Raw genomic sequence first — 12,193 nt, forward strand, 5'->3', positions numbered from 1 at the left:
ATTATATGTGAGGTCCTCAGTCACGGTTTAATTGTGCATTCCCACCCTACACGCCAGGAAAATTAGGAAAAATATCTTTTAATACCCTAAATGCTATTATTAAACACTAAGTGAAAGAAATAAAAATAATAAAAAATATAACCACATGACTTGATATGAAAATAAATTAAATTAAATAAAAATAATTAAAATTAAATATAAGTAAATAGTTAATAATATTAAGGTCTGCTCGATAAAATACGATAAATAAAGTGACACTATATAAGTGGGTACTAATTATTAGAAGTTTTATTTAAAAAAAAATACGTGAAAATAAAGAAAATAAATAAATAAAAGATAAAAAAGAAAAGGTGTTTTAAAAGTTACATATACAAAATGATCTTAAAAAAATATAATCTACACGAAGAAGACATGTCGTCGTGTTTATTAATAATGTAATAGGAAATTAATTTGTTATTAACCATTTTCTTTCGAGAGCAATGATATATGAATATTTATATTTATTGGTTTAATTTTGTTTTTAGTTCTTTAAATTTGGAGTAATCATTTTTTTATTCTCCAAATTTAAAACTCATGTTTTTAGACCCTATAATTATAACACTTTAAGTTTTTTTTTAATTAATTATTATTTTTTAACAAGAATTGTGTGTTGTAATGTTCTAAGATGAGATGTTGAGAGACTCTGAGAGTTAAGAAATTCCTAAGAAGTTTACATGTTTTTAAAGATTTCTCTTGACAACGGTCTAGCTTGATGTTGAGATTTTCGTTGAAACACTTTTGTTAATATTTGTAAATTCGTTTAATTCTATCAACGGTCTCAAACACGGCAAGTATACCGGCCGTTCAAGTAGTAAAAATATCGTATCCACAGGGATTAGAAGGTAATATAAGCATTTATTGACTATTCGTGACTAAAGAATAATTCCAATTTCATAGTTTGTGCAGTGAATTCAAAGTTGTGACTATTGGAATGAAAGCTGTAAATAAATATTATTTTGTGAGTGGAAAAGGTAAGGAATGGTATTGTGGTATTGTGAGGTTGTGGGGGTCAGATTTCATCAAACGTAACACTAATGTATCCTTAATCTCTTGTTGAATTCATTGCTTAGTCAACCCAAGAGTTTACTCAAACCTAATCCCTTAGAGAAAGAGCCTAGGTGCGGATATTGAATATCAATCCCTTGAGTACCCAATATCTACACCCGCATTATGAGCTAGGGTTTAAGACTACTAATGGGTCAAGCTCTATCCCTAGATACAATCACCACTAGGCATATGTTTCATAACTAGTTTTAAAGGTTATTTTCCAATACCCATGGAACCTTAAATCATGCAAAGGGTGCTCAATCCAAAGCAAGCATTAAGAATAGAAACAAACACAACAAAGAATAAAACAACATGTATATATAACATTAAAACCGTAAAGATTACAATAGAGTACGTTGGTTACATCTAACCCCACAAAATGGGTGAAACCACTCACAACAATGAGGGCAAATACAAAATAGAGATGGAAGAGGAAGTGAAGAATCGAAGGAAAGATCCGCACACGGACGATCCCAAGCCCTGGGAATCCCTTCCGCAGCTCCTGGAGGCGCCCAATGTGAGAATGAAGGTTTCTCCCCCGAAAATGGCTTCAAATACGAGTCTGGGAGATTAGATTAGGGTTCCGCGCCCGGCGCACAATTCTTCGCGCCCGGCACAAGTTCTTCCAGAGAAGTCAAGCACTCTCTGTCTCAACACAAGCCCGGCGTAATTCCTTTTGCGCCCGGCTCAATTCCTTTTGTGCCCAGCGCAATATAACTGGCAGAGATGAAATACTCTGTTTTTGTCACGCTCAGCGCGGGTTATATTGAGTCCGGCGCAGAACCTCTTCTCTGCTCCTTAGCTTCTTAGGTTTCCAATCCTAAGAGTCTTCAATCCTCAAGTCCCTAGCTCAATACCTGCACAAAAAATAAGGTGTATTAAGGTATTGTTAGCTAAATTTGGGTTAGTTATATCTGCACACAAAAAGAACCAAAAAGAGAACAATTATATTGCAATGGTTCAGAGGATGAGTGGAATTCGTTCAATAAGTCTCATCCAAAAAGAGGTAAAATTGAGACTTAACACTTGACCTTAAGAGAAAATGTATATAATGTTTCTTTTAAGAATAAAGTTTCATAAGTTTTATTCTTAAGAAATCTTATAGAGATATATTGGTGAGAGAAACTCTAAAGACTGGTTCTTCTCCTTTTTCTTTTTAGTCTCCCTAAAGGTGTAGGTGATCATTGTTGATCAGTCGAGTGACGTTTCAAAGTTGTTGGAGCTCAGGATTTGCGTTGGTGTTGAGCTTGCCAAAGCTCGGAGTTCCTTTTTCCTCTTCTTGGATTTTTAGATTTCTAGAGGTAAGGGAAGCTATGATTGATTTGTTGATGAATTGATTGAGACGTATGTTGTTAGTTTTCATTAAATGTGGTTATGTTGTTGAAATTTTTAGATGGTATGATGAAGGGGTTAGGTTTCGGTGTTTGAAGCTTGATGAGATGATTGATGATTGATGATTTGATCTTATTAAATGTGGTTGCATGTGTAATTCAAGCTTGGATTTGAGTTGTGGATGATTGGTTTGTACGAAATATTGTATTGCATGCTTGGTTCTCCTAATTTTCATTGTATGGGAGCAACTTTGTAAGTCTGTCAATGCAGAATTTATTGTGTGTTGGATGTGCCTTCATGGCACCAAACTTGGTTCAATCAAGAGAACTCTGTCTTGCTCACTCTGGACATAGGATTAGTAACGTCGAACGTGAGGAAAGAGAATTGTCTCAGATTGAATTGATGTTGTACATGAGATGAGAGAATTAGTTTTGCTTGGATTGGTGTCAAACATCAAAAGGGTGACATCAAACATGAGGAGAGAGAATAACCTTGAGTGTTATCTAAATGTTAAGTGCCCAATGGATTATAATGATTTTCTTTTCAATAATCAAATGTCTTGGGTGTAATTATCTCATGAAGCAGACCGGGAGATACATGTTGTTGACGTCTCTGTTTTTGGGTCAAAACCAAGACTACTTTCTTGTATTTTATCGTTGTTATGCTCAGGACATCTTGTGCTAATTAAGCTAATTGCACTATACTACAAAAGTTTTGTTTAAAACATGTTATTATATATTTTCATAATATAATATTATGTTCAGAAAATATGTTCTTGTTTTAAACAGAAAATGAAAAGTTAATAATAGATATAAACATTATCAATATATATATATATATATATATATATATATAGTTAAGTTATTTAAGAGTGTATACACATTAAATTTTAAAGTAACTTTATTAATAATTTAGTTTAAAGATATAAATAATGAGATGAAAAAGAAAGATCGAAAGCCATAAAATAAAAGGAATGAAAATTAAAGGAGTGAGTATATATATATATATATTTATTTATTTATTTATTTATCGAATAAACTTTAATAACTCAACACTTGTTATACTTTTCTTTAAAAATAAAAAAATAAAAAATAAAAGAAGAAGAAGAAAAAAAAAACAAGACAAAGCAACAGATTAAATCTCTTACTAATTTTACACTCATTCGAGATTAGGTATCGTTTTCCATTAAAATGTTTTTGGAGGGTTTTGATTTCTGTGCTTATAAAAATATTTAATGCACATATATATACACGTCCTGGTTGGCTTCATTCCTTTTAATTTTTAACAACTAATTAATCTATACCAACAATATATTCAGTCATATAATTAAAAGTAAATCATTATATATGTCAAAATTTGAGTACTTATATATGAAGAGAGAGAGATGGGATAATTAACCATAGCCATACAGATCGACTCTAACAAAGAGTTAAAACATATAAATAAGTTAATAATAAATATTTTTATAAAAAATAAGCTACAAACTTACTTTGTCCCTACCGTTTTTGATTAATCGAGTCAAGTCTTGTTAAATAAAGGCCACGCGGAATAGGTCAATCATGATATAAATTATAAAGTACTTGCAACTTGCATATATATGCTAGTCTAATTCATCGTGCGTACATTCACACATGCATTATTATAATTTATAACGCGGCTTTGAGAGTCAAGTCTTCGTCAATAAATGATTTCACATCATTAATTTGGCCTTTTTAGTAGTGTTATTATATATATATATATATTTATATATATATATATATAAATAAAAGAGAGACTCAATTATTCTAAAAATAAATTTATTTAAATTTATTTAATTTAATAACTTATATTTTATGTTAAATTTTAACGATTTAATTATTAAATTAAAAGTTTTTAATATATAAATTAAGTTTATCAATTGTAAAAAATTTAATTTTTTTATTTTATTAATTCAAAATAAAAGATAATCATAAAAGTATTTTATAGGTTGATTTGAATTAATAAAAAATAAAATATTAAATAATTTTTAAAAATTTAAAAAATTTACATATTTAATTTATTTATAATTTTTTTAATTGAACGATTAAATTATTAAAATATAATGTACGATATGAATTATTAAGTAAAATAAATTTAAATATATTTATTCTCAAAATAATTAAATCTCCCTGTTTATATATATGTTTAGATAAAATTATAAGAAACACTTCTAAAAGCTTCTCTTTTAAAAATAAAAAATACTTTTTAATAAATAAATTCTAAAAAATATTTCTAAGTTTATATTAAAATACACTATATTTAAATTATGAGAAAGCTAACAAGTTAAAATTTTGATAGTACAATTAAATCCCAACTGCATAAGCTGTCATGTGGAAGACAAAAAAACCAAGTCCCCATCTACCCCGTCCAATGTCCATATCGTTAGGCATGTACAGTTGTTCGACCGAACAACAAGTATAAAAGCAAAATAGGCCACGTGGTCCCTAGCTAACTTTCACTATAATTCGTACGTATAAATTTTTTATAAACTTCAGTTTTAAATCTATAGTTAATCTATAGTTTTAATTATGATTATTTACTCATACTTCAAATTAGGCTCATTTGCATTTACAATCTCCTTATAATATTTAATAGTTAATTTTGGTCTCAATTCTAATATTTTAGTCTTCTAATTTTATAAAATTTATAATTTTAAATTAATCATTAAATATTAATTAAAATTTATAATATTAATTATGAACCAAAACTAATAGATGATATACAAATTAATATTTTATTAATAATATATAGTCAAATATTACTTTTATTTTTATTTTTTCTATTTTCTTATTTTCGTATCGTTTTTGTGAGATAATATTAGTATAATTTAATTAAAATATTATTAAATATTAATTATCAAGTTATCTATTAGATATAATGACACTAAATATTTTCTTTAACCTGTAGAACAATAATATCATGTACAATTTTTCTAAGAACCGAAAGTCGAACTTGGTTATTTCTCATCTTGAATTAGGGGTCCAAATGTTGTAATATTATTGGCCATCAAAGCATAAAGCATGCATTTGCTTCCAACTCATGGATGGTTTCACCCTTTGATTGAAAGTAAGCAAGTTACAGCCCTCACCACCCTCAAGAAGCAACTCATAGTATAAAGCAACTATTAGGGTTTGAAAATCATACTCTACATGATATAAAGGAAAAGGTGGAGGAAAGTTGGCATGACAATAAGCTACTGACAAAGCTTCTATTGAAGTTGTTTGTTCACCTTCATCATCGCCACCATTGGAAGCGTTTGCATCAGTGACACTTCAAAGGGTAGCATAGCTGAACTTCTTTCTCAACTTATTAGTCAAGCAAACAGAATCGATTCCATCTCCTGTCACCACCACTTGATCTCTGCTTTCACCTCCTAATGACACCGAATGCACACCTGTGTTGTATGCAAATATATGTGTTTAATTACAACCACTAATTTAGACTTGAAGTTAATATCTGAAGTGAAGTTACTAATTAATAATAAACGGAAACGTGACATGCACCTTGAACGATTGCAGCAAATTTTCAGTGCCTTGCTTCTGCATTTATCACTCTGCATGTGCACCTGGATTACTATTTTCTGTGGAACCAAGGAAGAATTTTATTATTTATGGAACCAAATTGTATATAGTCTATGTAATGCAATTAATGATCAATACAAGTGAGCTCACCTTCATGTTTGATAATTTAAAACAGAATATAGAGCTAATTAGTTAGCTAGTGATACGTTTGCCTTCTGGGATGTTTTTGGTTTTTCGGGGTAGAGTGCGATTCACTATTCAGAGACCGTATATATATATCTGCGTAGTTTATATATATGATTTACAATTGGCTAATAGTATAAAAATTTGTTTTAAAAATAAATTTTTATCAGTCTTTTTTTTTTTTTTTTCTGTATTATTTTTGTTGACCCAGAGCAAACAGGTTACGCATGCCATGGAAAGTAGTTGATTAATTTCTATGATTTCAGTCTGAAATCATTATTCATTTTAAACTTGTGATGGGAGATTAGGTGACGTTTAACGTTAAAATATTGTGTTTGGTTGGAAATTGAATGAAGTATATAGAGGCTAAGGAAAGCGAATGATTGGAAATTGTAGATAGGAAAACCGAAAAGCGTGGACTCACTTTGAAAGACTTGGTCTCCTGTTTATTTTAAATTCGATCGAATTGATTCTTTCAGACTATATTAGACATGTGTTATTTTATTTTTTTTAGGGGAAGGAAGGAAAACAAATTCCTAGTAGTTAAATGGAGTGTTCTTATTATAATTATAACCTATTAAGGTTAGGAGACAATTATATTTGTTTGTTAAGCTATTAAGGTTAGGTTTGTTTCCCCTACAGTTTTCTTAAGGAATGGTAGTTAAAGTGCACTTTTGGTTCTCTATATATAATATTAAATATGTAATTTTAGTTTTTTTATCTTATAAAATTTATAATTTTTGTCCTGTGTGTACATTTATTAATCGTTAAAATTATAATATTTATCATAATTTAATATTAGATAAATAACAAAATAATTAATTTTTAATAATATTTAGATTAAATTACATTTTTAGTTTTAATGATCATTTTTATTTCATTTTACAACCTTTATATTATAAAATTAAAAATTACAAGTGAAAATTAGTTTTAATATTAATTATGAAATACTAATTGCTATGTCATTTATTCAATTTTAAATCATAACTAACATCATCATTTTAACGATTAACATATTAATATTCATTAAGAGAATTAAATTTGTAAATCTTATAAAATTGAAAGATTAAAATTGTCATGATAAAAATAGAGAGACCAGGGATGGAACTAGAAAAAATTAACAATTATCATTGATAAAATGTTAGTTTAATAGAAAAAACACAAAGATTTAAATTAGTCCTTATAAAATGAGTGAATTTTGATTTGAGTCCTTTAAAATTTTTCTTTATTTTTTATCTTTCTAAAATTTGTAAACATTATTTTTGTTTCTTGTAAAATATTTTTGGTCCTTATGAAATGAGTAAATTTTGATTTTAATCCCTTTAAAATATTTTTCTTTTTCATTTTTATCACTTTAAAATCTAAAATAACCATTTTTGGTCCCTAACAATGATTTTTAAGACAAATAAATGACATTTATTTTAAGAACTTATAAAATAATTTTTAAGTATCAAACATTAACATAATACTATTAACAGTTATAACTAAAATATAAAATAGTCACCTAAACCCTAACAAATAAAAATTTTAGGAACCAAAATTACATATTTACAAAATTATAGAGTCCAAAAATAAATTTGAGACATTTATAATATGATAATAATATAATAAATTATAAATATATATTATATAACATTGCGGTATAAGCAAAACATTATAATATATATTATAAATGTTTATATAATAATATATTAAAAAGTATTGATTGTTTATTATTGAAAGTCCTCTCATAAGTCTATTATTGTCTATGGATGTACACAACCCTAAATATATATATGGTTTGTTGCTTACAGAAACTTTGAGTGGGAGAAATATTGAGGAGAGAGCGACCCGTACGTGATGACCGGGGAAAGACTTCATACATACTTTTTTTTTTTTTTTACAATATAATTATTGGGAGGAAACTTCACACTCAGAGACAAGAGCATAAACAAACTCCCTCTTAATTAAATTAAAAAATAATTTTCGCATGAAATCAAAAATCAAAGACCTCTCATTCAAAAGTATCTCATATTTTTACATTTTTCAAATATATTAACATTATTAAAAAGTAAGATTGAACCTGATTTAATTTTATTAAATTAATTTATATAATAAAATTATCTTTTATTCATATACTTTTTAATTATTTTATTTTTAATCAATATGAAACTTAAATTTTTCATCTTTATTTTTATCTCTTTGATTTTTTTTTTCAAGATATCCATGCTAAAATTAATTTTATTAGTCTATACATGTGTATAGTTGGCAATCGGCAATCGCGTGTCCACTGAGCTACGGGGCGGTAAGTAAAGGTGGCTGACTAAAAGTCGTCTTTTTTTTTTTTTTTTTAATAAAAAAATCATTAATGTATTCTCTTTCTTAAAACATATGTAAAAAAATCGTTACCATTTTTCTAATTATCAATATTTTTTTACTTAAATTATAAACTCAAGTTATAAATTCTCATTATAAAAGAATTATTATATACCGATACATATTTTATATGAATACAATATTTGTCACTAAAAAATATTTTTATTTACATTATAAATATAATATATGTTATCCTGCCTTGTGTATGCAGTTATGTTAAATTTTAGGGCCAGTTATCCCATCTTTTGAGGTGCCTCCAACATAACAAGGAGATTAGTCACTGCTATCGGCGATGGATACTCCAAGGGCGAACAAAAAAAAGAAGAAGATATAATATATGTTGACATATAATTAAAAAAATATAAGTATAAATTATAGTACTATATAATATATGTTGATAAATTTTATTTAAAATCAATACTAAAATTGTGTATAGATATATGTCAAATAGATTTAGATTTATATATATTGTAATACCTTATTTTTATTATTATTATTATTATTATTATTAAAAATGGCATTTTCGTGATTTTTATAAAGGTATAGGGGTATTATTGTAATTATTGATGGCATTTTCGCAATTTTCAAAAAGTTTGAAGGGTGTTTTGGTAACTTGGAACGGGCCGTTCCAAAAGCAAAACGGGCCGTTCCAAGCTTTAAATTTTAACTAAGAATCTTGAGTGAGAACGGGCTCAGAACGGCCGTTCCGACAAGGAGAACGGGCCGTTCTGATTGTGAAACGGGCCGTTCTAAAGGGAGAACAGGCCGTTTCAAAAGGAGTACGGGCCGTTCTGCTGGAATTGGGAACGGGCCGTTCCGGTTTTGGAACGGGCCGTTCCAGTTCAAAAATTTATGTAGATTTTTCGAGCCCAGAACGGGCGTTCCGATTTTTGGAACGGCCGTACCGGGTAGGTGAGCCAGAATTGCTATAAACAGGGGCTTGGGGAGTTATGAAAAATCATACCTTGGGAAGAGAAAATCCTTAGAGAAAGAGGGAGGAAAGGAAAGGAGGAGAAAGAGGAAGAGGAATCCGGTAGAGGTGGTTCTGTCAGAATAAAGAAAAGAGGAGAAAGAGGAGGAGGTTCTGCTCAAATTTCGGTTCCTATCTAAGGAAGAGAGAGGAGGAGGTTCTGCCCGAGTTTTGGTTCAGGATTATCCAAGTAAGGGAAGTTAGTTTTTGAAATTATTTGATGATTAATAATAAATGAATATTTTTGAACTGTGTCAAATTTTGTTGTTAAGTCGAGCTGAATTATATGTTGATTTTTAACAGTATTGTACTATAAAGATGTTGAACTGAGTTATGAGTAGTAAGTTGTGTTGAATACTACTTAGCTGTGTTGTATGCTGATTTGCTGTACTATATATTGCTGAACTGTATGTTGATTATACCCACTTGAGGTGGTGTTGTTGCTGCTGTTATTAGCCACTATTGTGGTGCTGTTGTTGCCGCTAAGTCGGTGTTGTTATTAGCCACTATTGTGGTGCTGTTGTTGCCGCTAAGTCGGTGTTGTTATTAGCCACTATTGTGGTGCTGTTGTTGCCGCTAAGTCGGTGTTGTTATTAGCCACTAGAGTGGTGCTGTTGTTGCCGCTAAGTCGGTGTTGTCATAACCACTAGAGTGGTGCTATTGCTGCTACTAAGCAGTGTTGATATAACCGCATTACGGTGCTGATGTTGTTGAGCAATATAAGCTGTGCAGATGTGTTGATAATTATAACGATGAATTTATTTACATTGCTAATCCTTTACTAGTATGTTTTGATTGATTTTAAAAGAATACTAGCTTACCCTTGCATGTTTTCCATGTGGTTGGAACTGCGATGATCATACTATGTATGGGAGCAGAGCAGGAATAGGTGGGCTTCTTGGGATGAGTCTCCGGCGGACTTTGGAGTTAATTTGCTTGTGTGGATATTTTGCTTGTAGCTACTTGGGATAGTAGCATTTGGTTGTAATTTTCCTTGGTACACTTTAACTCTAGTCAGACTGGAATCTTGTATATTTATATATTCTAGATCCTATATTTATATACTTGTTCTATCTGTCTGGTGTTTTAGTGTGCTATACAGTGTGTAGTGACCAGCCGGGTCGTTACACTTAATGGTATCAGAGCCTGGTTCGAGTCTAATGGACACTCTTTGGGGGTGGTTCCTTTAGGCTTTTGTTGTGCTAAACTCTGTGTTGTGTTGTCTTGTTGTGTTGTCTTGTTGTGTTAATTGTTGTGGTGATTTGTTGTGCTTGTGTGGCTTAGTTACTGTTTACTAAAGAAGTTGTTATCTTTGTAGAAGATGACTAGGACAAATGAGCAGATAGCCCGTGCCCTCGAGATGTTGGCCATGGCTATGCAACAACAAAATACCTATTTAGCTAGGATGGAGGTTGAGAGAGCTGCAGTTAGTGCAGCAAGACCTGCAGGGTCACAGGAGAGCCGGGATCTTGCTGAGTTCCGAAAGTGTAACCCTCCGCAGTTTACTGGAGATGGGGATTCAGAGGTAGCTGACCGCTGGATCCGTGAATTAGAGAAGATCTTTACCGTATTGGGATGTCCTCCAGAGAGGAGGTTAGCATATGCTGTGTACATGCTTGTGGGAGAAGCTGAGCATTGGTGGAGAGGCACCTATCAGATGCTTGTTGCTAGAGGAGTTACCGTTGACTGGGAGTGTTTCAGGACAGTGTTCATGGAGAAATACTTTCCTGACAGTGTAAGGCACGCCAAGGAGGTTGAATTTATGCGACTGCATCAGGGTGGGATGACAGTTTCTGAGTATGCGATAAAATTCGAGCACCTGGCCCGTTTTTATCCGCAGGTTATGCCTGAGGCTTGGAAATGCAGGAAATTTGCAGATGGATTGAGATATGAGCTGAAGAGGATGGTGGTGCCTATGGCCATCACGGAGTTCCCAGCCTTAGTGGAGAAGGCGAAGGTGGTTGAGCAGTTGGAAGGTGGCAACCGTACTGTAAGGACTATTGGAGGACCATATGGGTCCAAGAAGGGTGAGAGTCAGAGGAAACCATATGACAGGCCCCAACCACAGCGAGGGGGTTCTGTTTATAGCGAGGGGGTTCTGTTTATAGGCAATCTTTCAGTGCTGCTAGTGGAGATAGACAGAGTGGAGGTGCCACTCTGAGATGTTTCAGGTGTGCTGGGCCCCACTTTATCAGGGACTGTCCGCACACGGAGAACCGTTGCTTCAGATGTCATCAGATGGGCCACGAATCGGCAAATTGTCCTACGGGGGATAGACCAGAGAGGAGCACTCAGAGGAGTAATGTACAGAGGGCTGATACTCAGAGGAGTGGTGCACAGAGAGCTGATACACAGAGGGGTGACAGACCTACTACTGCTGGTAGGGTATTTACTTTGACGGGTGCTGAGGCTTCGACTTCTTCTGATCTTGTGAAGGGGAAGGGCAAGGCCGCTGGTAAGGATGTGATGATTCTATTTGACTCTGGTGCTACGCATTCATTTATATCATATGCATGTGCTGCTTTGTTGGGTGTGCCTGTGTGTGAGTTGGGGTTGAGACTACTTGTGTCGACGCCCGCTTCTACTTCTGTGATTGCTTCTGAATTGTGCGTGGGTTGTCCAATTGTGGTGTATGAGAAGAAGTACAAGGTGAACTTGATTTGTTTACCTTTGGTGGATATTGACATAATCTTAGGGATGGATTGGTTGTCTGCCAATCGCATCCTTA

The 12,193-nt window shown here is 31.8% G+C and overlaps 1 long non-coding RNA gene across 1 annotated transcript; it reads right to left on the minus strand.

The window, feature by feature from the left end:
• Window positions 1-5,270: 5,270 nt before the first annotated feature.
• Window positions 5,271-6,425, minus strand: LOC109807835 (uncharacterized). Its single transcript, XR_014429650.1, has 3 exons — window positions 6,108-6,425; window positions 5,940-6,016; window positions 5,271-5,830 (listed from the first exon to the last, which is right to left on the minus strand). It is a non-coding gene; the product is annotated as an uncharacterized LOC109807835 (long non-coding RNA).
• Between the last annotated feature and the right edge of the window lie 5,768 nt (window positions 6,426-12,193).

Source organism: Cajanus cajan, chromosome 9 (assembly GCF_000230855.2).
Source record: "Cajanus cajan strain Asha chromosome 9, NIPB_CcT2T_4, whole genome shotgun sequence".
Taxonomy (NCBI): Eukaryota; Viridiplantae; Streptophyta; class Magnoliopsida; order Fabales; family Fabaceae; genus Cajanus; species Cajanus cajan.